Source organism: Pipistrellus hanaki (genome assembly GCF_964339955.1).
Source record: "Pipistrellus hanaki genome assembly, chromosome: 1".
NCBI classification, from domain to species: Eukaryota; Metazoa; Chordata; class Mammalia; order Chiroptera; family Vespertilionidae; genus Pipistrellus; species Pipistrellus hanaki.
Window position 1 is genome coordinate 32,713,094 of NC_140503.1, and position 24,884 is coordinate 32,737,977.

The window sequence follows — 24,884 nt, forward strand, 5'->3', positions numbered from 1 at the left end:
TGACTAGGCCAACAGAAGGGGGCAGTTGGGGGCAACCAGGCTGGCAGGGGCGGCAGTAAAGGGTGACCAGACAGGCAGGCGGGGGCAGTAAGGGGTGACCAGGCTGGTGGGGGGGGAGTTAGGAGTGACCAGGCTGGCAGGGGGATCATTTAGGGAAGATTAGGCCAGCATGCAGAGGCAGTGAGTGGCGATCAGGCTGGCGGGCAGGCAGGCAGGTGAGCAATTAGGAGCCAGTGATCCAGGATTGTGAGAGGGATGTCTGACTGTCTTTTTAAATGGCAGTTGGACATCCCCCAAGGGATCCCAGATTGGAGAGGGCACTGGCTGGGCTGAGGGGATCCTCCCCCAATGCACAAATTTTGTGCACTGGGCTTCTAGTGGTATAATAAAAGGCAAGACAAGAATGATCAAAATTAGAACAGCCCCCTCAATAATTATAAAATAAAACAACCAGAATAGAAATATTGAGATTATATAAATAGTAATAAAAATAATTATCTTAAAGAATATTACAGATAAATATTGTTAATATATTATGTATCCTTTGTGATTCTCAAAGTGTATACAACTTTTTTTTTTTTTTTAATTGATCCTTATCCGAGGATATTTTTCCATTGGTTTTTAGGGAGAATGAAAGAGAGAGGGAAAGACAGAGAGAAACATCTATATGAGACAAACATATTGATTGGTTGTCTCCTGCACCACCCCCAACCAGGGCCCACACTGGGAAGAAGCCTGCAACCAAGGTGCATGCCCATGACTGGAATCAAATTGGGACCCTTTGGTCCACAGGCCAATGCTCTATCCACTGAGCCAAACTGGCTAGGTCTGTATTCAACTTTTTTAATTTAAAAATTTTCTAGATGTGGCCTGGCCAGTGTAGCTCAGTGGTTGAACATCCACCTAAGAACCAGGAGGTCATGATTCAATTCCCTGTCAGGGCATATGCCTGGGTTGTGGGCTCAATCACTAGTGTGGGGTGTGTAGGCGTCAGCCAATCAATGATTCTCTTTCATCATTGATGTTTCTATCTCTCTCTCTCCCTCTCCCTTCCCTTCCTCTCTGAAATCAATACAAAATATTTTAAAAATTTACCAGACATATATTTGTACATCAACAAATATAGCTCCTCATCATCTCTCTCAATGGCTGTGTAGGATTCCATTCTATGGTGTAGTGACAGTTTTTAACATTCGAATTGTGGTTATCTAACTTGGAGGTCAGGCTTATGATGGTGAACAACATTCTGTCTGTAAGTGAAAACTTTCCTATACAGATGTTTTTCTTCTTGTTGTAAAAATACTGCAATCAAGAGCCATTCTCATATTTAGAGTTAAGATAATAAATTCCCATGAACTAAAAGATAATTTTGTGAAGGTCAACAGGACCCAGGCAGAAGAATATTCTGATTTACTAGACTTATCTCCCTATCATGCTTAAGATAGTTGAGCCAATGTTAGTTTGGCCTACTCCTCTCTTCCTGAGTCTTAAAGTGAAATATATACCAGAAACAGACATAATAGCCCCTGTTCCTTCTGATAATTGCCTTGATCTGGGATAAAAAGTGATCTATTCTAGTGGACAGAATCTGGAGAGACACTGTAAATGCTGTGAGCTTTGGATACACTGTCAGTATTACTTCTATCTTACATGAATGAAACCCTGATCAAACTTTTCCTTCTAAGTCATTTAGACTTGGAAGGCCTCTGGACTTATGTAGATGACCCAGAAGTAAAATACACCCATTCTGAAAAACATATCTGGATCCATGTAAGTTCTAAAAAAACAAACAAAAAAACACACAACAAAACAACAACAACAAACAAACAAACATATATATATATAGTTGATTTCAGAGAGGAAGGGAGAGGGAAAGAAATAGAAACATCAATGCTGAGAGAGAATTATTCATTGGCTGCCTCCTATATCTCCCACACTGGGGACTGAGCCTGCAACTCGAGCATGTGCACTGACCTGGAATTGAACCATGATCTCATGGTTTATAGGTTGATGCTCAACCACTGAGCATGTCAGCCAGGTCCAGGAAAGTCTTTAATTAAGACAAGAGTGAAAAAGTTTGGTTGGTGGGGGGAATGTCACTGGCAATAGCTATAGCTTTAAAATGTTTTTAGATGCAATAATTAGAATTATTTTCCTTTTTAAAAATATGGTGGTAAAAGGGCTTAAAATAAATGAACTCTTCAAGGGGCCTAAAGAAAATTAAAACAGGCTGAACCATAACTTATTTAGCCAATTTTAAAAAATAGATAACCATTTAGTTTATTTCTGGATCTTTTTTTGTCTTGGCCTGCAAGCATTCTTATGTATATTAATTCGAGTATACCCTAAAATAATTGCCTCAAATGGAATTGCTGGGTAAGAATTTGCAAAACATTAAAGTTTTTTTAAAATATATATTGTTAATTTGCCCTCCAAAAAGATCATTTATCTACACTAATAAAAGAGAAACATGCAAATTAACCATCACTTCGCTATACCCATCAGCCAATCAGGAGTGAATTGGCTGATGGGTACAAATTAACCCAACTAAGATGGCGGCGGCCATGGAGCTGGAGCAAGCAGGAGGCTTGGGTTGCCCCTAGTAATGGAGGAAGCCAAGTTTCCCACTCACCCTGGCAGGCCCTGGCCTCCGCTCTAGGCTACAAAGTTTCAATTATAAAAGATAAATAAATCCCAGATACCTGCTTCCTACCTGCCCTGGCCTCAGCTCAAGGAGGTGTTAGGAAAAAAAGAAAAAAGAAAAAAGGAGGGGCTGGGAGCTTGGGTCGCCATGGGGTGTGGCCAGCCTGGAATCGGCCCTCAGCCCCTCACCCAGGCTGGCCAGGCATCCCAGTGGAGACCCCCACCCTGATCCGGGACACTCTTTAGGGCAAACCAGTCGGCCTCCACCAGTGCACCAGGCCTCTATATAAGAGAATAATATGCTAATTAAACTAGGAGACTTTCCAGGAGACCTTCCAGATGTTCTTCTGGACAAAGCCATGGTGGCAGGGCTGAGGTAGAGGTAGTCAAAGGCCAAGAGGGGAGGGCAGTTGTGGGTGATCAGGCCAGGATGGAATGGTAGTTGTGGGTGATCAAGCTATTGGGGGCAGGGCTGTTGGTGGTAAGCAGACCAGCAGGGGCCACTTGGGGACAAGCAGGCCATCAATGGGGATCAGTTGGAGGTGGTCAGGACAGCATGGGGGGGGGGCAGTTTGGAGTGAGCAGGCCAGCAGGGGGCAGTTGGAGGCAAGCAGGCCAGTGGGAAGGGAAGGTGGGGGTGAGCAGGCCAGCAGGGGGGGCAGTTGGGGGCAAGCACACTGGAATGGGGGTAGTTGGGATGATCAGGCTGGTGGGGGTGGCATTTGGGGGTGAGAAAACTGGCAGTGGGGGGCAGTTGGGGGCAAGCAGGCCGGCAGGCAGAGTGTTTAGGGGAATCAGGCAGGCAGGTGAGCGGTTAGGAGCCAGCAGCTCTGGATTGTGAGAAGGATGTCTAACTGCTAGTTTAGGCCCAATCCCTGTAAACTGACAGTAGGACATCCTTTGAGGGGTCCCAGATTGGAGAGGGTGCAGACCGGGTTGAGGGACATCCCTCTGCCCTATGCACGAATTTCATGCACCAGACCACTAGTACATGAGAATTGTTATTTTCTTAACATTATCCCCAATGCTATGTATTATATTAAAATTTAAATGTAAAAGAATGGCACATCGTTGTTTTATTTTTAGGTTATTCTTAATAACAATGATCATGATCATCATTATCACTAGTATTATTTAGGACTTATGGTGTGGCAATCACTATAATAACCACACATCATATTTTCCTCTCAGAACAGTGCAGTGAGGTAGGTCCTGTTAATTCATATATTCATTGACCATCTATAATTTTTTTGGTTACTCTGACCTTACCTGTTGGAATGCCTCAATAAGACCTAATTATGACACCAGGTGGGGTTACAGTTGCTGTGTAAATGTTGGGGGAATGCTATGAAATTGAATACAAATTTCCATATAGCAGACATATATTGCATACCTATCTATACTAATAAAAGAGAAACATGCAAATTAACCGTTCCTCTGCTGCCTCCACCAGCCAGCAAACATGGAGGTTAATTTGCATACACAGGCACAGGGTGAAGACTGAAGACAGCATAGAAGGAAGCCAAGCACTGCAGAAGGGAGTGAGGCAGTGGAGATGGGAGGGAAGTGAGGCAGCAGAGATGGAAGGGTAGCGAGGTATCGGAGAAGGGAGCGAGGCAGTGAGAAGGGAGGGAAGCCCGCTGAGACTTTGCTCCCTTTCTCTGCTTCTCTCCAGCCGCAGGAAGCCCTATTCTTGCAGGAATCTTCCTGCAACGGGCCTCTAGTATATATTCTATCGGCAATGATATGTAACTATATATCACTGTAAAATCATTGTGAGAAATTCGAAGAAGAATCAGATGCAGGACCCACATTAAAGGTATTAATTACTCTGATTAATAATAGGCATCACTTATTAATAGTTATTCTTTGAATTTAGTGGCCATCTACTATACCTTGGTCCTATACCTTAGTCATTTTTATGATACTAAAAACAGTTATGTTTATTGAGTCCTTCATTTGAGCCAATATTTTTATTTGTATTATTTTGTTTCACACAGGTTATTTTATTGGCAAGGGAAGAATTAAGGTTGCCAATCAGCTGACCTTGAGACAGGGAGATTACTCTGGGTTACCAGGATGGTCCCTACAAGGAGAGTCAGCATCAGAGGAGATTTGAAGATGCTATGCTGCTGACTTTGAAGATGGAGGAAGAGGCATGAGCCAAGGAATGCAGATGGTCTCTATGAGTTGGAAAAGGTAAGGAAACATATTCCCTTAGTGTCTCCAGCCCTGCCAATACCTTGACTTTAGCTCAGTGAGACCCATTTTGAATGAATGACCTCTGGAATTATAATCATAAATTTGTGTGGTAATAGTTTGTTATAGCAGCCATAGAAACTAATCTGTTGTACTTGAGGAGAGATATATTGTCTAGAGAACTAGCTTCTCCCAAGGTTCCAGAAAGAATGGTGGTTTTATATGAGGTCACTTAGAAGGGTTCTATATCACCACTCAGATGCTGAGGGCGCATCGCCTAAGCACACCATGAGACATAAAGAGAAATTGTTGACAGGTAGGACTGTTTTTAGAGTTTTATTTGAGTGAAAGTTTAGCTTGATAAGATCTGGCCTAATCTTAGGTAAAGACTTTCCTGGGGTTGTTTTCTCATCATAGTATAATAAATGTTCAAAAAATAATGCTTTTAGTGATTTCAGAGGGGTCGGGGGGAAGGGAAAGGGAGAGAAGGATAAAAACATCAAGGATGATGAGAGAGAATAATTGACCCGCTGCCTCCTACATGCCTCTCCCCACCTCCACTGGGGGATCAAGCCAGCAACCTGGGCATGTGCCCTGACTGGGAATTGAACCATGAACTCCTGGTTCATAGGTCAATGGTCAACCACTGAGCCATACCAGCCAGACCAGTCACTTTCTTTTTGAAATCTAATATTACAATTAACCCTTGAACAATGCAGCTGTAGATATGCCTACCCCCTCACTACATCACCTCTACCCTTCTCCTCCCCACTGCAGTAAAAAATTCACATATAACTTTTGACTCCCTAAATAGTTAAGTTGTCCCCCAGTATCTACAGGGGCTTGGTTTCAAGACCACCACAGATACCAAAATCTGTGGATGCTCACATGCCCTCTATAAAATGGTGTAGTTCAATGTATGCAGTCTGCCCTCCTCATCCACCAACTCCCAACTGCAAATATAAAACAATATAGTTATTGAAAAAAATCTGCAGATAAGTTGACCCACAACATTGAAACCTGTTTTATTCAAGAGTCAACTGCTTTCTTCACTTTAAACACAGACTAGCAGACAATATAATCCTAATTTTCTGCCAGAAAATTAAGTACCACTTTAATTATTTTAACAGAAGTTAAACTATCTGAATACAGATTATATTTATTGTGCTTTGAAGAAATATATTTCTCATCTAGCTTTATATTGGTGTATTTGGTATTTTATAGTATTTACCCAATTTGGTATATTGACTTTAATATGAACCTATTTGAGGAAGTGTTTCAGGTTGTTATGACTATAACACTTCCAAAATATTAGGATATTTTTTAGATTGTAAATCACACAATAACAAAGTTATCCCATAGTGTCAAGGGTTATAGGGTACCTGTTGAGATTTGACTTAGTTTCTGATGAAAGAGATTGGTGGGGAGGCAGGTTTGATCTGAAGGAACAGCTATGTAAAAATCATGTATATATTCAAAGAATTTCTGATAAGAAAGATAATCACTTGGCTGTCTTATCTTAATATTAGAATCAGGCATCATGGTTATCTGTCCACTCAGTAGGTGGCTTTTATTTCTTCATGCTGAGCAGCATGGAGGGGAATGAGAAATGAGAATTAGAAAAAGAAACCTCAGGGTAGATAATTTATCCAAATTCATTTGGAATGGGCATGTTAACTAATAATATTTTTGAACCTTCAGTAATCATTTCCCTAAGAATGCTTGTATTGGACTTACCTGCCTCTACATGCCAGTATACGAGTGATTAAACAATGATATTTGACAAAGTCCCCTTCTCTACTCTTATGTTAACTAACATTCCCCAGAAACAAAATTTTCCCCCTTGAATTTTCAGTTTCATGTCAGGATGCAATTGAAATTCAAATTTCATTTTGCCATGAGCATTTTGGGATTGCTTGCTTTTACATATTTGTTTAAATATAAAATTGCTGTTTTTTATAGGAAAGAGTATTTTTTGTTGTTATTGTTTTATTTTGGGGAAAGAGACCTTTTATATTAATGCACTCTTACCTCTGCGCCTCTCATTCCATTGGTCTTCAGTTTTCTAATAGAGCTGGTTGCTTCTCAAGCCTCTAGGTGCATTCTGTTGGTGGGTTTCGTGGGCTACTACTTTATGGGGGCAAAGATATTTCAAGCATTGGAGATGGACACTCAGGAAGACTTGAAAAATACCTTTTGGGATGCCAGACAAGCTTTATTGAAAAACTATGTTAACATAACTCCAGAAGAACTTGAAATCTTTTTGCAGGTAAGAACTAAAGGGGTTTCACTTTGAGAGTTATACATTTGAAAATTGTTGTAAAAGAGAGCTGTAGATAAAAGATTTTATAGAAAGTTTTCCTGTGTGTTTGACTTAAGTTGATATAAATAAGAACACTAGTTTTTTGCCATCTGAAAAGAGGTAAAAAAAAACACAAAACTAATAATAGTACAGATAAGTCCTTATAGTGATAGGAATCTTAAAGAAAGCAGAATGCAAAGGGGTAAAAGAGATCCAGAAAAGAGGAAAAATGACAGAGAAGATTCTGCGAGGGCATAGGAACACTAAGACAGCCTGAGGATCAGGAGAGAGAATCCTACTATTAGACTAACTCTCCCATTGGTAACAATTATAAAGCAAAAAAAAAAAAAAAAAAAAAAAAAAGTCACTGAAATAACTGACTGAAAACATAAGAGTATAAGCAAAACCGGACAGAAAAAGGGCATGGCCATTTGAAGAAAGCTCAGGAGCTGAGCTCCACATTTTCCTCTGGAGGCACTTTCTAGTTAACTCAGCTTGTTGAGGGCAATGAGCCCTCGGAGAAAGCTCATCTGACTGGGCTGAAGCAACAAGAAGTAGAAGTTGGGGCCTGTGACAGTGGTTGGAATTGGAGGAGGAACCTCAGAGTGAGAAAGCTCCCACATTCCAAACCTGCTATGAATTCCTCTCAAGCTGTTGTCTGGCTCCAAAGTTGTGCCAAGTAAGACCTTAGAAAAACAAATGAAAGGAGCATCTGAGATTCTAACGATCTCTGTGGAGACTTTAGCAGCCCTCTGCTGCTGGGGAGACAGTCATTGGACTTCAAAGCTCGCCAAATCAGAGGGACTTGGTAAACACCCCAGGCTTTCTGTTGAGACCCAGAAACACCACATCCTAAGAGAAAAATTGAAAATAGAGCAAGCCCCAACAAAGGCTATGAACTCTCCAGTAGGGGTGTCGAACTCAATCAGAGAAGGGGCCAAAATCTAAAATCTAGCCTAAATCGTGGGCCGAATGGTTTACTGAACAGTCATAAACTGACAATGTCATAAACTGACAGCGGAGTGCAGTGATGACAGCGCGGTGCGGGCCACATTGCAAGGCCTGGCGGGCTGGATTTGGCCCGTGGGCCTTGTGTTTGACACATGTGCTCCAGAGGATCAAGGTGACCTATGGCCTTCCGGCTGCCTGCCAAAACCCACAAAACCTGCATTGAAGGAAGATAACATTATTGAAAATCTACTAACTTTCATAAACAATGGTCAACATCCAATGAAAAGTTATCAAGTGTGATGAAAAGTACCCAACAGGTTATTAGAAACTGAGTGAAACCATAGATATTAGAAAGATAATCACCAATAATTTGATTTGGAGTTACCTAAAGACTTTAAATATGGTTAGTAGTTTAAGAAAATCTAGGAAAGGGAAGAGAATTATAGTACATATCTGGAATTCTTTAAAAATGCATCAAACCTATATTGTAATGATGGAAAATATATTAGTGCTTACAGAGGTGAGAGAGGAGGTGGTATGGGTGGATATGACTATAAAAGAGTAGACATGAGGGAGATTATTGTGTTTTGTTAATAGAATAGCTCTTTATTTTTTATTGTGATGGTGTTTACATAAAAGATAATTCACTTTTAAAAAAGCAACAGCTTTCTTGAGATATTATTCACATCCTATGCAATTCACTTATTTGAAGTTTAAAATTCAGTGGTTTTTAATTTATTCAGAGTTGTACAATCACCATTTTATGCTATTTTTTTTTTCTGGTTTTGCTCTCAGAGTTATGTGAGTCCTAGAGAACATAGGAAACAAAACTCCTTCCTTCTCTCCCTCCCTCCTTCTCTGCCTTCCTTCCTGCTTGCCTTCCTCTCTTCCTTCCTCTTCCTTCCTCTTCCTTCCTTCCTTCCTTCCTTCCTTCCTCCCTCCCTCCCTCCCTCCCTCCCTCCCTCCCTCCCTCCCTTCCTCCCTCTTTTCCTTTCCTTTCCTTCCTTCCTTCCTTCCTTCCTTCCTTCCTTCCTTCCTTCCTTCCTTCCTTCCTTCCTTCCTTTCTTTCTTTCTATTATATATATAACTATTATATATATATAATAGTTAGAAAGGGTTAAGTTGCCATGGGGGTGAATGCTGCTTTTCACATAACTCCCAAAGGTGCTTCAAGCCCAGACTCATTTAATATATACATATTAATATATATAAAATTTAATATATATTAATATATATTTATATACTAATTTAATAATATGAATATATATTTATATACTCATTTAGAATATATATTAATATATATAAAATTTAATATATATTTAATATATTAATATATATATATTAAATGAGTCTGGGCTTGAAGCACCTTTGGGAGTTATGTGAAAAGCAGCATTCACCCCCATGGCAACTAAACCCTATTTTTCTTTTGAGTTTGAGGCTTTTGTCTGTTTCTTTAGCAATCAGTTTCATTTCTTTTAGAAATTCTTCACAATTCAGATTTACCTATGATTCCTGCTTATCAATATATGTTTTACTATTTTGTTTTGTATCTTTTAGTGTTATTTTAATGGAGTTTTAGGTGAGCAGGCAAAAAAAAAAGTAAAGGAGCCTACTCTACTGCTTTAAACCACAGGTAGCCCTAATGTGGTCTATGCCATTCTCTGTACACTATCAACAAATGACTATGGTGTCTACCATTTCCACCCCCAACCTACACACACTCACTAAATAACAGGGCATAATTAAAATCTGTTCACAATCTGCTCTCAGCTTATAGAATGTACAGCATTTTTTTTTTTTTTTTTTTTTGCCACAGTTGATCACTCTTTCCTTCTTGATATACTTTCTTCACATGGTTTCTACGACACCACACTCTAATTCTGATTTTCCTTCTATTTTAACAGTTGTCCCTTCTTCTTGCCTTTGCTGGTTCCATTCTTCTCAATTTTAAGAGGTTTCTGGGCTCAGTCCTCAATTTTTTTTTCTTTTCTATTTTTACTCACTTCCTTTGTGGTTCTTCTATCTCATGCATGGCCTTAAGAACTAAGTACATACCAATAACTCCCAAATTTTTATGTCTAGCCGAGGCCTTTCCCAGACATTACAGATTGTATATCTACCTTGATAATGGAAATCTCCACTGAGATATTTAACAAAATATTCAGACTCATAATTTCTAAAAATGAACACCTGCTCTTTTGCTTCGAAAGGAAAATTTGCTCCTATCCCTAAGCACAACAGCCTTTCTTACTTCAGTTAATGGCCACTCCATCCTTTTCTGTTTGTTTGTCTGTCTGTCTGTCTGTCTGTCTGTTTGTTTGCTAATCATCACCCGAGGATATTTTTCTTTGATTTTTAGGGAGAGTAGAAGAGAGCGGAAAAAACAGAGAGAAACATCAATGTGAGAGAAATACTAGATTGGTTGCCTCCTGCACTAGCCCCGACCAGGGCCGGGTCCAGGGAGGAGCCTGTAATCAAGGTATGTACCTGTGACTGGGATGGAACCCAGGACCAATTGGTCCGCAGGCGGATGCTCTATCCACTGAGCAAAACCAGCTAGGACAACTCCATTCTTTAAGTTGCTCAGAAAAAAAAAGTCTTGACTATGCTCTTTCTCTTGGACTCACCTTTAATCTTCCAGGGACTCTCACTAGCTGCGCTTCAAAACCACAGAATCTCACTGTCACTGCTCTACCTGGTCTCATTGAGTCACCATCTGGTCTTTTCTGGAGCTTCTGGAGTTTTGCAGTATTCTCCTAACAGAACTCCTGCCTTCACTTTGCGCACTATATAGTGTCCCAAAAATGTACACACACACATTTTGAACGTTGATAGAGTCAGTGTTCATTAAAACACATTTCATTTTTAAACTTGAGCTATCAGCTGTTAAAGTGTGTATACATTTTTTTGGGACACCCTGTATTCTCTTTTAAATACAGCAGCCCAAAGGATCCTTTCGTAGTCTTTTAAGGGTATAAGTCACCTTCTTTGTTCAAAAACTCTTGGTGACTCACCCCACTTCATTCAGATTAAAAGCTATAGTTCTCCGAGCTTCCATGATCTTGTCCTCCTTCTCTATTTCCTCTCTTACTTCTTCCCTTACACTGCCCTCGTCTTTGTTCTGCTCATACTCATGCTGCTGGATGTTTCTAGAATATTCCAGGCTCTTGCCTTAAGGCTCTTCACTTCAATGTTGTTGTTTCTGCTTGGAATGCTCTCTGCTCAAATACTTGTTTGGCAAACTTTCTCATTGCCTTCATGTCCTTGTTCAAGTCTTGTCTTCTCAGTGAGGTTTTCTCAGTCAACCCCCCAATCCCCCTTCTCCCCCCACTCTGCTTGATCTCTTAGTGCCTCATAACATATTTATATATGTTTATGTTTATTTCCCTCTGTCAGAATCTAAATTCCACAAAGGTGGATTTGTGTTCTATATTCTTTAAGAGAAAGATCATACATTTATCAAAATAATGCTTGCTTCTTTTTGTTTTTTTTTAACGTAGAAGCTGATTTTTGCTGTAAAATATGGAGTTTTCCCCATAGTAAATGGAACGATTTATGTTAGTTGGGACTTAAAAAACTCTTTTGGATTTGTGGCATCAACACTAAGCACAATAGGTAAGTAAGGTACTTTATGTCCAGTTTAATTTTTTTTTAATCTAGGATGCCGATTATAAAAATTTTTATCACAGCTAGGACTTTCTCTACATGAACCATACCCCTTCAACCTCTAAATTCAGAACCTGCTGTGTGTGTGTGTGTGTGTGTGTGTGTGTGTGTGTGTGTTCACTTATTTTAATAACACTACATGTACCATGTTATCACCATGGAATGTAATTCAGGTTAGGATTTCACAAGTGCAATAAAGCCTTCTGTAGTACACCAAAGTTCTTGTAGAATGTCTTTCCAGAGCTTGCTCTTGAGTCATTTATCACTTCCATTATAGGTAATTTGTTTAACATTTATGATTCTTAAAGAGAAAATGAACATACTGCACATTTTTAAAAATTGTTTTTCATTACCTTTGTGTTAGCACTTAAAATACAAATATCCATTTCAAGGTGACATTTAAAAATTATTCTAATATAACAGCAGCAAAAATATAATTCTGCAATTAGAAAAGAGCTAAACTGGGATCTATAATTATCTTATGTTTACAAGTGTGACTCTAAAATAAATTCTACCTTCTAGCAGCTGTTAGCATGTTAAGTTTGGTTTAAATACATACACATGTTCAATTGTGGGGAGGTTTGTAACATTATATGCCATGTACTGTTCTGAAAGGGTTCTTTAAGAGCCAACCAGCCCCCAAAACTGAAGTCCCCATTCAGTCCACAAAGCAGACAGAAAAAAGTCCAAGTAACTGGGGCAAACAGGATTCCTATATAACATCAAAAGCACGTGAGATTCTGCAGCAACTGGGAGTACTTCAGGATCGGCACGTTGTTCTTGCTTAGAACTAATTTCACCAGAAGAGTTTAACAAGGTGGACATTTTACCACTCTCAAGTGCATTTAAAAGTGATATGTTTCTTAGGTGCTAACCTGACTCCCCTGAATGACCTAGCTAGTGAACTAGTCACTAGTAATTTAGTCACCTGGCAAATCAAGCCTCCAAAAAAGGAAGCCAATATTCAAATGATTTATTTTCAACATAAACATATAACCTCAATATGAGATGTCTAACTATAGCAAACACCACCAAGACCAAGACAGCATCTCTCCTATGGTTTAGGTTTTGCCCAGAATTCCTTATACATGGAGTATCCCAAGCCAAGAGTCATTGCTACCACAACAAAACCTTGGGCTCTGTGGATCAGGTGAAGGGACGTTTTATTTTTTTTTATTTTTTTAAATCTAGAAACATAGTTTATTCTTCCACTTACTTAGGTCTTCCCCCCCCCTTTATTGATTAAGGTATTACATATATGTCCCTATCTCCCCATTGCTATCCCACCCCCCTGAAGGGACATTTTAGTATTTCCCCTGGTCTTCAGTTTATATGATCCATAGGCAGTGATTGGCACCATTCCAATAGGGACAAATGGTGCCTCTTTAGTTTTTCATGGGAAATTTAGATCCCCGACCTTCATCACATGAAGAAAGAGAAACATCTGTGTCGGTTGACATACTGATTGAAGAACTTTCCAAACCCAACGGGACCACTCAAACTCCAGCCAGCTTCTCCCTGCTTTTTTAATTTTTTAAATTTATTTTATTGATTTTTTACAGGGAGGAAGGGAGAGAGATAGAGAACTAGAAACGTCAATGAGAGAGAAACATCGACCAGCTGCCTCTTGCACACCCCCCACCGGGGATATGCCTGTAACCAACGTACATGCCCTTGACCGGAATCGAACCTGGGACCTTTCAGTCCGCAGACCGACGCTCTACCACTGAGCCAAACCGGTTTCGGCACTCCCTGCTTTTGTTTTTAAGATGATGTTTCATCAATACATGTTGCCTCCCCTCTATTTTGTATTTTTAAGTCATTTTTCTATTTGACAACAAAGTCTCTGAGCCTTTTCTCTTTAGTGGGTGATCTTGGCAATGGAATTTCCATCTCGTCTTCCAACATATTGGTGAAATATGTAGCAAACCCCAGAACCAGTCAGATTTTTCTAGGACTTCTGATAGAATCACGATGCCTACTTATTTCTCTTAAATTCAGGGGAAATGTAGCTAGAGGATCATGTGATTTAAAAACCACAGGTTCCTGCTAAACTTGAGATAATTCTAAGATGTTTTATTATTAACTAAGAGCCATTAGGATTTATAAGAAATAAGCATAGCTTAAGATAGCTATACCAAAGATTCTCAGGAGATCCCTGGCATCTTCAGACTATCAGAGACCTTTGGCACTACCATAGAATTTTCCTTTTTGTGGGAACAGGTTAATAAGTGATGACTGTTATTCTCAAGGATGGCATGCTCAAATCTATTTCCCCTTACTGAAAATAGGATGCATACCCAGTTTTGGAGAGTGTTACACACCTGCCAACTCCCAGCAAAATGGTTGTATTTGTTCAGAAACCATTTTTACTTGCTTATTATAGTTCAATAAAAGAATTGGGAGAATCTTAAATTTCAGGGGTTGACTGAGGTCAGAGAGCTGGCATTGGATATCACATGACCCATAGTTTCTGCCCATGGAATAACATCAGGGGTCTGAACAACGCTCTTAACCTTGAGGCATGGCCTGCTCACAGAGGTCCAGTTGAATGGTGGGCATGCATTCTGTCATTGAATCCCTAAACCCAGTGAGCCACTCCAGCTCTGGGCCACAGCAGATGAAGCCTCTTGGCTTCAGGCAGCTCTACCGCATTCAATGGCTCTGTTCAACAAGGAATGAAGGGGGTTGAAAACATTTGGCCATTCTCTATCATTTTGATGCTCTGGTATTTTTATGTTGAGATAGAATCAGTGTACCAGCTTGCCTGAAGAATGAAGGCAGTCCTACTTTGCAGTTCTGAAAAGATTCAATAAGCCTACTTTTTGCCTTTATTTTTTCCTTTTTATTGAATTTATTGGGGTGACACTAGTTGACAAAATTACACAGATGCACAATTCTAGAACACATCACCTGTATATTGTGTGTTTGCTACCTCAAGTCAAGCCTCTGCCTATTACCATTTATACTCCTATACCCTCCTCCACCTCTCCCTACCCAACCTCCCCCCAGTAATCACCACCCTGTTGTCCATGTCCATGAGCTTCTTTCTTTTTTGCTCAGTCCCTCCACTGCCCCATCCAGCCTCCCACCTCTGACAGCTATCAGCTGCTCTCTATCTCAGAGTCTGTTACTATTTTGCTTGTTAACTCATGTTGCTCATTAGGTTCCAAATAAGAGTGAGATCATATGGTACTAATCTTTCTCTGACTGGCTTTATTTCACTTAATATAATGTTCTCTAGGTCCATCCATGTTGTCCCAAAGGGTAAGATTTCCTTCTTTTTAACTGCTGAGTAGTATTCCATTGTGTAAATATATCACAGCTTTTTTTTTCTTTTTTTTTTTTTTCCACTTATCTACTTGGCCTGTTTCCAAATCTTGGCTATTGTAAACAATACTGCAGTGAACATAGGAGTGCATATATTATTTTGAATTAGTGTTTTGGGTTTCTTGCATACATTCCCAGAAGTAGGATACCTGGGTCATAAGGAAGTTCCATATTTAATTATTTGATATTTGATATTTGATATTTGAGATAACTCTATACTGCTTTCCACAATGGGTGCACCAGTCTGCTTTCCCACCAATAGTGCACAAGAGTTCCCTTTTTTCCACATTCTTGCAAACACTTGTTATTTATTGATGATAACCATTCTGACAGATATGAGGCAATATCTCATTGTGGTTTTAATGAGCATTTTTCTGATTATTAGTGATGTTGAGAATCTTTACAAATGTTTGTTAGGCCATTCTGTATGTCCTCTTTGGAGAAGTGTCTATTCAGGTCCTTTACCTATTTTTATTTTTTTTTTTAATTTTTTTTAATAGAAGTTTGTGTGTGTGTGTGTGTGTGTGTGTGTGTGTGTGTGTGTGTGTGTTTTGTTTTTTTTTTTTGGTTTTGAGTTTTGTAAGTTATTTATAAATTTGGACAGTAACCCTTATCAGATATATCATTTTGTTGTCTGAAGCTGGCCACTGGTTGTGTTGGTTCTGGGCCTCTGGTGAGGGACTCTAATGTCAGACGCTGCCTGTGACTTGGCTCTGGGCAACCTTTTTGGAGCTCTAAGCAATCAACAGTTTGTGCTGCCTCAGAATGGCCTGCATATGTACCGGGAGGACCAAGCTGCACACCGAAGTTTGCTTTTATAAGCACAGGGCCCAGGAGCAGGTCAACAATATTTCTAAGGCATCCCGAGATCTGCCTCTGCCTATCCTTTCTGCCAGCTGCCAGTTAGACTCAGTCACTGAAAGAGCCTCTGGCCATATCCTCAGCAGGCCATAAGCTACACAGGGTGGGGCAAGAGGGATTCCCAAGGATGGGGTTATTGCCTCCCACCAGACTGAAGCCACACAGAGAGGAGTGCTCCACCTAAGAAAGATGGCATCTGCAGTTTGGGAGAATGACTAAGCATAGGGATCCTGGCAGATGTCCCCCTCAGCTCTATCCCCAGAGCCACAAACCCCAGACACTCCTCACGTGTCTCTAACCTTTTCCACCTCCTCCACCAGAGCCTAGGGTGAGTTGCTGCAAACAAAATTTGTTTATTGGCTCTTTAAGAGGTGAGTATAGCTTCCACCTACTCCATCCTCATCTTGGATCTCTACCTTTATTCTTTGTTGTTTTTTTAAAATATATATATATATTTTTATTGATTTCAGAGAAGAAGGGAGAGGAGAGAGAAATAGAAGCATCACTGATGATAGAGAATCATTGATTGGCTGCCTCCTGTGTGCTCCCTCCCGGGGATTGAGATTGCAACTCAGGCATGTGCCCTTGACTGGAATCGAACCTGGAACCCTTCAGTCAGCAGGCCGACATTTTATCCACTGAGCTAAACCAGCTAGGCCTTTATTCTTAAAACAAATTATTTTAAACAAATGTGGGTCAAGGCAAACTATGAATTTATTTGTCTTCAAGCATGACTTAAAACAGGCATAAACTTCTCACTTGTAATATCTTTGACATTGCCAGACTGTTTAAAATATTACCACAGGCAGCCAAGGGAGCTTTTGTGTAAACTCCATGAAAAACTGTGAAACTTTGGTATAGCATTCTTCCTGTGTGTGTGTGTGTGCAATAAGTATTCTTATTCTCTTTTTTATGTCAATGAAAATAAAAATTGAATTTAAGATCTGTAAGCATAAAAGGAACAAAATTGTTTAGATCAGCAATTATGTGTGTATATAGAACATTTTTCATAAAAGCAACCCCAAATCCATAATTTAGAGAAATAAGATTTTGTTAAATTTTGTGCTATACGTAAGACAGCAAACACTGACATGTAAATTAAAATTAGATTCAGTAACAGGGATTGGCTTATTCAAATTTGTAAACAAAGTAGCAAATTTCTGATTTTTCTTTTCTTTATCCCATAAATATGTGTCATACATGGTTATAGTGAAATCCACAAAAATATATTTTTACTCAGAAATATATAATAAATTTTTCATATCATTGAATATACTTGCACTCCTTGGAGATTGCAAAGTATTTTATTGGGCCATTTTACTCAGCATATCCTTTCTAATGCTTAGAACTGTTTATGTCCAATTTTTTCCTCAAATACTGCTTTAGTGATCATCTTACTTCCCACTTTTCTGATCATTTTCTTAGGAGAAATTCTTGGATGTAAAATGATTGGATTATATGTTTTCTCTTAAAAACTGTGTTTGTGGCTGAGACTCTCATAACAAAACATCAACAACAAAAATACATCAAAAGTGCATGTTCCAAGGAGTAGTAATATTGAGCAGATATTAAATTGTCTCTTATCATCCATCAGGTTATGGGATAATTGCTCCCAGAACTCCTATGGGCCAGATGTTCTGTGTCTTCTATGGTTTATTGGGGATTCCTCTAACACTTATATTCCTGAAGTTTTTGGGTAAGGCAATATCACAACCATTTTCAGGACTTGGGACATACCTTCGGAATAAGGGACTGACAGAGGTAATATTTACTAAATAATTTTTTTACACATGCTTGGGTTTATAACCATACATAGAATAAACATACAAGAGTTTATATTTTTTTTGTTAATTACATGCTAAAAAGACTCTCTCTATTTACATATACATTTACGTATATAAGTGTAGACACACATATATAAATTAATGTATATATTTGATATGTTTGCCCCTTCTTTATGGAATTTTTGATTTAAAAAAAAGGATATTCAACTAAAAATATCTTTACTGCTTTATTTTTCTTCTTCAGGAAACAGGAATATTATTTGAACTAATACTGGTAGAGTATCATAGCATAAATGCAGTTTAATGATTTTGTTTGACTTTCTGAACCACCCTATGAAGTAAGTATATAAAACCAAACATCTAGATTTTCTAGAGGAAGTTATCAACTTGATCCTGGATTCTGATCTCCTTTTATCTCACAATTCCTTTCACAACACTGCAAAAGGCGAGACATTTTTTACAGCTATAGATTACAAAAGCATGCAATTAGAAAAGGCTGTTTGGAAAACTTAAACAAATTTGTATTGAGTTGGGACAAAGTGAGATGAAGAGAGATGACATGGATGGATAGTCCATTCCTGATAGTCCAGAAAGAGATATGCAGAGAGGACAGGGACAGGCAAATCATTGTTTTTATTGCCAGGAAGATTTGTATCAGGTTTTCTTGTGAACTAGTATGCACTTTAGCAATTATTCCTTATACCTAACTAATCCATTTTGAGTAGAAGACTGAGGCCAGATGTCCCTTTCCCTTCCTCTCTGAACTCACCCACTGATTTAAGAGTAATAATTAAAAGGCCAATTTGATCTCTAAACAGGCCTCAGGAAAGAGCAGTGCTAGTAAGGGCAGGTCCTGGCTGATGTTACTTCCTCATTCTCAAAGGAGTGGAGTCCAGAGAAAGAAACTCCTGGGAGGTTATCTGTCCACTCCTCTCATAGTGGTGGTCAGTGAATGCTCTTGTACTTGACCCATTCATACCAGCAATTCTCTCTTGGGAGTGGATTCTAGGAGGGGTAGAAAGAGATGTTAGCATTCTTTGGAAACTAAAATCCTCTGTGAAATAGTTCAACTAGACAAGTGTGTGTGTGTGTGTGTGTGTGTGTGTGTGTGTGTGTGTGTTGTTTTTTTCCTTCAAGGGAAAAAATCAGATAGTATCCAAAAAGATTTTGCCCATTTGTCTTTCCTGAGGCCATGTTATCCACTCCTCTAATTATGTCTGGTATCAAAGATTTGGCTGCTTCAGAAACTCAAGATATTTTGGATGCTGTCTTTCAAAGCCTACAAGAGGCCAAGCTTGTATCTTATTTCATGCTTATAAATATGACTAAACAAACTGGCCAGACAGGGTCACTCAAGTGCATCAGATAATAGCATGACCCAAATAAAACTCTTATCAGTGATACAGAATGCTCTGAGTTTGCCACCACCATACAAAGTTAAACTAAAGCAGCTATTAGCAGTGCTTCTCACAGAAAATGAAATTTGTAATATAAATCTCCTCTTGTTTCCAAAACTCCTTAACAGTCCACAATGTATACTAAAAGTCAGCTATTTCTTTCTTTCATGTTACTCTAATTATGCTTTATTCTGCTCCAGGTATGTTATATAGTTTGGCACCCTTCCAAAGTCAATAATGAATCCATAGTTCCAAATTTCTAGAGAAATAAGACATAAGAATTTCATAGCATCAGCTTCATATCCCTCCAAATTTAGAAAGCACTGCAATCCCCACAATCCAATGCAATCATTGTAATAAGCACTAAAGTTTACAGAAATAGTTATAATATGTCCCCTTACTATATGTATATAAAAAGTATGTATAGCCCTTAGCATAGTGTCTATGCTATATGAAGGACTCTATAAATGAAAGTTTAAAACTGATTATTTTAATTAGTTTATTTATCTGTTTCTCTTCCTCTCCCCTGACAAAACTATAATCTCTACGTGGACAGACTGACATATTTTTATATGTATATTGAGTATCTTTCATGGTACTAGTGGTAAAACTCAACAAATACTTGTTGAATGAAGTTGAATTATTTCATAAAAAGCATTTAATCAACCAATATAATATAGAATTGGAAATAGAACATCCAGGTTTTAGATGGGAAAATAGATTAATTTTTCTCTTAGCATTTGAGGTGTTAGAATGTCTCTTAATAAAATATTATTTGTTTATTTGTCTCAAAAAGTTAATGTCCTGAACTCCCAGGTGGTGATTGTCCTTTTTGCACAATCAGCGGCACCCAGAGCTGAAGGTGCGAGTGAGCAGGTCACAAAGCAAAAGAACATTTGTAGTGTGAAACGTAGGGAGGGCAGGAAGGGAGAGATTGCTCTACACTCAATAAATGTGAAACTGCAACAAAATGCATGGAGTAACAGCTAAGCAACAGAGATTCATAAGGGAGATGATTCATGTGATAGAGCTGGGAAATACTCCCAGATGCAAAGGAAGTCTGCAAGTCAGAGGGTGGTATGGATATCCCAGCAACCCCTTGGTCACAAAGGAATCTGTAAAGGGCAAATGGTGGTTCAGTTGATCATAGCTTTCTGACTGTTGTTGGATTATTAATATTTTCTTTCCTTCTCTCTTTCCTCTTTCCCTCCCTCCCCTCCTTCCTTCCTTCTTTTTTTCTTTTTGTTAGAGACAAATTAAAATTTGCATATTCACCTTTTTCTCGGTAACTGGAGTTATCATTTTCATCCTGATACCACCAGTAGTTTTCAAGTATATGGAGGGCTGGTCATACAATGAAGGATTATATTTTGCATTTATCTCCTTAAGTACCATTGGGTTTGGTGACTATATACCTGGTAAGTCAACAGATATTCATCTTAGAATTGTATTAGCACTCATAGTCGCAAATCAACAGGATTTGAAGTAAAAGTATAATCAGAAATATAGCATTTATCTATCAGAGTTAGAGTAGAAGCCAAAACAATTGAGAAATTCTAGTCACCTGAGAATCCATGAAAGATTCCAAAATAATTCCTTTCCATCCACCTTTCTTGAACAGGCCAGAGAATATACTAATTATGGGAAAATCAAACAGAGAAATTTCTCAAAGCATGTCACCATTTGCTCATATAGATATTCAAAGTTCATGTGTAATGAAAACAGTAGGTACAGAGGTTGAATTCCATACAACACATGCTCAGTGTCTTTACCAGTAGATAAGTCCACTCTCACCTTCGCATAAATACACTGAATAAGGAGGTAATAAAGATCCCCAGACCTTAAGTATTAATGTACTTAACCTAAAATTCAACATAAAATATCCCACAGTCTCTTGTATAAAGGATTATTTCTACAAGGCCTTTTGGGACTTATAAATTCCTTAAGGAACTAAGCAAATTTTAGGCTATATATTTTGAGAAACCTTTCTATTTTTCTTGATTCATCTCTGCCTCAAATTACTATCATTTTAGTAGGCATCATTCTTACTATTAACATACTTTTTAAAAATTAGCCCAAAGAACATAGGAATAATACCTCATTATGCATACATGCCCAGGGCTCATACCTACATAGAACAATCAGTACGCTACCACAATAAGCACAGAGCCAAGGAGCTGAACATTAGATGTCTCTTCTACCACAATCTATCTGGGCCAACTTGGACAAGCTACTTGACCAATAGGACTCAATTGGATCTAATATTAAGTAGCTGGGGTGAGGGAAACCTTAAACTAGTTGATTTTTTGGTTGTCAATAATCAGTCAACAAATCTAGGAATCAGTTCTTCCTGAGCGTTTCTTGCCATATGAGTCTTAGGTGATGCGTGCTTCAAAGTCAACCAGGACTAAAACTTGGCTCCTGCCTATAAGGGCCACACATTGATGTGGGCAAGATTTAGACATAGAAAAAGGCCATTACAAATGGAGGCGACAAGCCACACTTGAGTTAAATACGTAGTGCTATGATGGCAACTAGGAAAAAGAAAATGTTCTTGACCATAAGGATCTACAAAGCCTTACCGGGCACTTTAGGTATGACTGAAGGCGAGTCTTCAACTTAGCAGACCGAGAGTGAAAAATAACTGATAGTCCAGGAGAAATACTTATAGTACCCCTTTTAGCGCCAATGTTTACTAATTTCTGATTACGTTCTCATGTATGAATATCTGGGTATTTATTGATTGATTCCTAGGTCACAAAAATAGAACGATCTCTATGAGTCCCTTTATTTAGAAAAATAGCACTAAAAAAAGTCTGTGGACTATGTGGTACATATGGTATTATGTGGGAATAAAAGCAGTCACACTGAAGAATGACATGGGCCAGCCCTCCTCCAGTGGCAAAATGTTGGCAAATTTGGTGTGGTGGTGTGGGGAGAATTATTTGGCTGAACAATCCTTTTGGGGTGGTTAGCATTATTAGATTCCAATTCATTCTGTGAGCCCAGCTGGCTTTTAAGGAAGGGCAAATTTTATTTTGTCTTTGTAAATTTTCACCTTCTCTAGCACCTCTGCTTGGCTTGCTGTGCCCATACATGCCCAGGTTTGGTATGGAAGCTACCACTGCTCTCGGCTCATTTGTGAATAACTATTTTCTCTCTAGAATTTAGCTCATTGAATTTCTTGCATTCACTGTTTTTTTGCTAACACCATTGATAAATAAGATTTTGGTTTTGTCTGTTCCCTTTTTTTTGTTTTTACTGTAGAATAGAAAACCCAGCCTATTTCCCTTATTTTCTAACTGAAATTGGGACTTCATAGATGTTTTATTAGAAATTTAAAGGGCGCTAGATAAGGGACTCTAATTAATATGCCATTTGAAGCTAGAAAACAAATGAAACCTTTTCCACATTGATCTCAATCAATAAAATCATCTGTCTTTCATAACGTTGTTTTCTAGTTAATGTCACTGATTTACATTCTCCTTCCCCTTGTTCTAATATGAGGTTAAATGCAGTTAAAAATGTGTTCTTTTGTGGAGTAGCCATTAGTTTACCCTGCGTTTTTTTTAAGGCCAATTTTTCTTTATTAGCAAATGCCAGAATGTGACCAAAGTTCATGTAATTATTTACATTTTGATATACAATATTAGTTTTAAGGATATTTGAGGCAAAATAAATAACATAAAGATTGTGGGACTGGAACTAGTGTTATTGAGTCTCAAAATAGTGTGAGATGATTGTTGGAATTATGGACATTTTTCTTCTTTGTGTTTCTTATTATTACTTCAAATGGTTTTTTACAATAAAAAGTTGGAAAAAAATATTGCATGTTTGTAGCCATACAGAACAAACCAGTGGTAGAGTAGGAATAAACATTCATGGAGGGCCACATCGTTTTTAAACAAAATTTGAGTTAAAAAAAAAGTTTGATAGGTTATTTTTGTTTGTTTTTTTAAATCCTTCACAGCAAGGAAAGGAAAAAAAATCATATTAATATGTCCTAAAGGTTTATGGCACATCTAGGCACCTATCTATTCTGTGAGATATTCAGTCAGATTGGAATGTTTACACAAATACCATTAAAATAATTCATAGAAATAGAGTTTTTTCTCTTTATATAATAGATATATTACCAAAAATATTAGCAAAACTTATACCAAAAGTTCAATGTAATCTAAAATTTGTAACTATAATCCCATACTCTCATTGAATATGGTATTCATTTCAGACGTACCACTTCTTAATTTCTAATTGGTTTTCAATAATCAGTGATTAGACTCCAAATGTAGACATTTTTATGGGTTTATACTAATTTGGTATATTTTATGAAGGTCAAGAGAATATCAGAAGCAAAATCATCCTCCAGTGATTTATATGTGATTTACTTTTTGTTTTTAGGTGTAAATGCTGCTGAGACGTACTCACCATTGTACACAGTATTTTTGGTACCTTGGTATGCCTTTGGTCTTGCTTGGATTGCTCTTCTGTTTAATTTGTTTTCAAAACTTTTGGAAAGAACTAATACAAAGCTCAACTGCAAACCGTTATGTCAGGATGAAAAAATAATGTCTATAAGACCTTCTTTACTTTTCTGGCATACGAAAGCATCTCCAACTTCTTCGAGGAATGGTGAGACAAGATGAAGCAAAAGAAAATAACGTGTTTTCATTACTAACCTGCCATGTGAGCTACATCTATAATGAATTTTTGTAATTCATATCTTATTGTGAATTATAATAAATAAAATGCAAAGCCTCTACTGTATTCATCAAACTTTTCATTTTCAAGAGATTTCATTGTATAATATTTAATATTTTCAAAACAATTTATTCAATGACATAAATCTTAAAGAGTAATCAACTCCCATGAACTCATCATACAACTTGAGCCATAGAATGACTGATGAGACAAGTGGAATTCTCCATGTGCTCCTTTCCAGCCCCATCCTCTTGCCTTCCCAGAGGCCATAGCTACATCCATCCCTGTTGTCAGCACACAGGTACCAAGTTGTTTTTTAAAGTAGTTACTCAATTACTGCTCACATGGACATTTGCATTTCCATTATTCCATATTTTTACTTTACCTTTATATTTTTAGGTTTAAAAATGTTGCCCATATAATGGGTATACGATACTATTTCACTGTAATTTTGCTTTGTTTATTCCTGATGACTATGAGGCTGAGTACCTAGTGTATCTTGGAAATTTTTGTGTGTTTTTTCTTTTGTGAATTGCCTCTTCATGATTTTTGCCCACTTTTTCTACTGAATTATTTTTTTAAAATACATTTTATTGCCGGAACTGGTTTGGCTCAGTGGATAGAGCATCGGCCTGCTGACTGAAAGGTCCCAGGTTGGATTCCGGTCAAGGGCATGTACATTGGTTGCGGGCACATCCCCGGTAGGGGGTATGCAAGAGGCAGCTGGTTGATGTTTCTCTCCCATTGACGTTTCTAGCTCTCTATCCCTCTCTCTTCCTCTCTGTAAAAAATCAATAAAATATATTAAAAAAATAAAATAAAATACATTTTATTGATTTTTTACAGAGAGGAAGGGAGAGGGATAGAGAGTTAGAAACATCGATAAGAGAGAATTATGGATCAGCTGCCTCCTGCACACTCCCTGCTGGGGATGTGCCTGCAACTAACGTACATGCCCTTGACCGGAATTGAACCTGGGACCCTTGAGTCAAACCGGTTAGGGTTCTACTGGATTATTTGTCTTCTATTTATTAATTAGGAATTATTTTC

The 24,884-nt window shown here is 38.2% G+C and overlaps 1 long non-coding RNA gene and 1 pseudogene across 2 annotated transcripts in view; both read right to left on the bottom strand.

Moving 5' to 3' along the window:
- Positions 1 to 24,884, bottom strand: part of LOC311628113 — a 156,511-nt gene that overhangs the window by 62,198 nt on the left and 69,429 nt on the right. The window lies entirely within an intron of this gene.
- On the bottom strand, positions 12,816 to 13,258 carry LOC311614630 (HIG1 domain family member 1A, mitochondrial-like; annotated as a pseudogene). Its single transcript has 2 exons — positions 13,063 to 13,258; positions 12,816 to 12,948 (listed from the first exon to the last, which is right to left on the bottom strand). The product of its transcript is annotated as an HIG1 domain family member 1A, mitochondrial-like (transcript).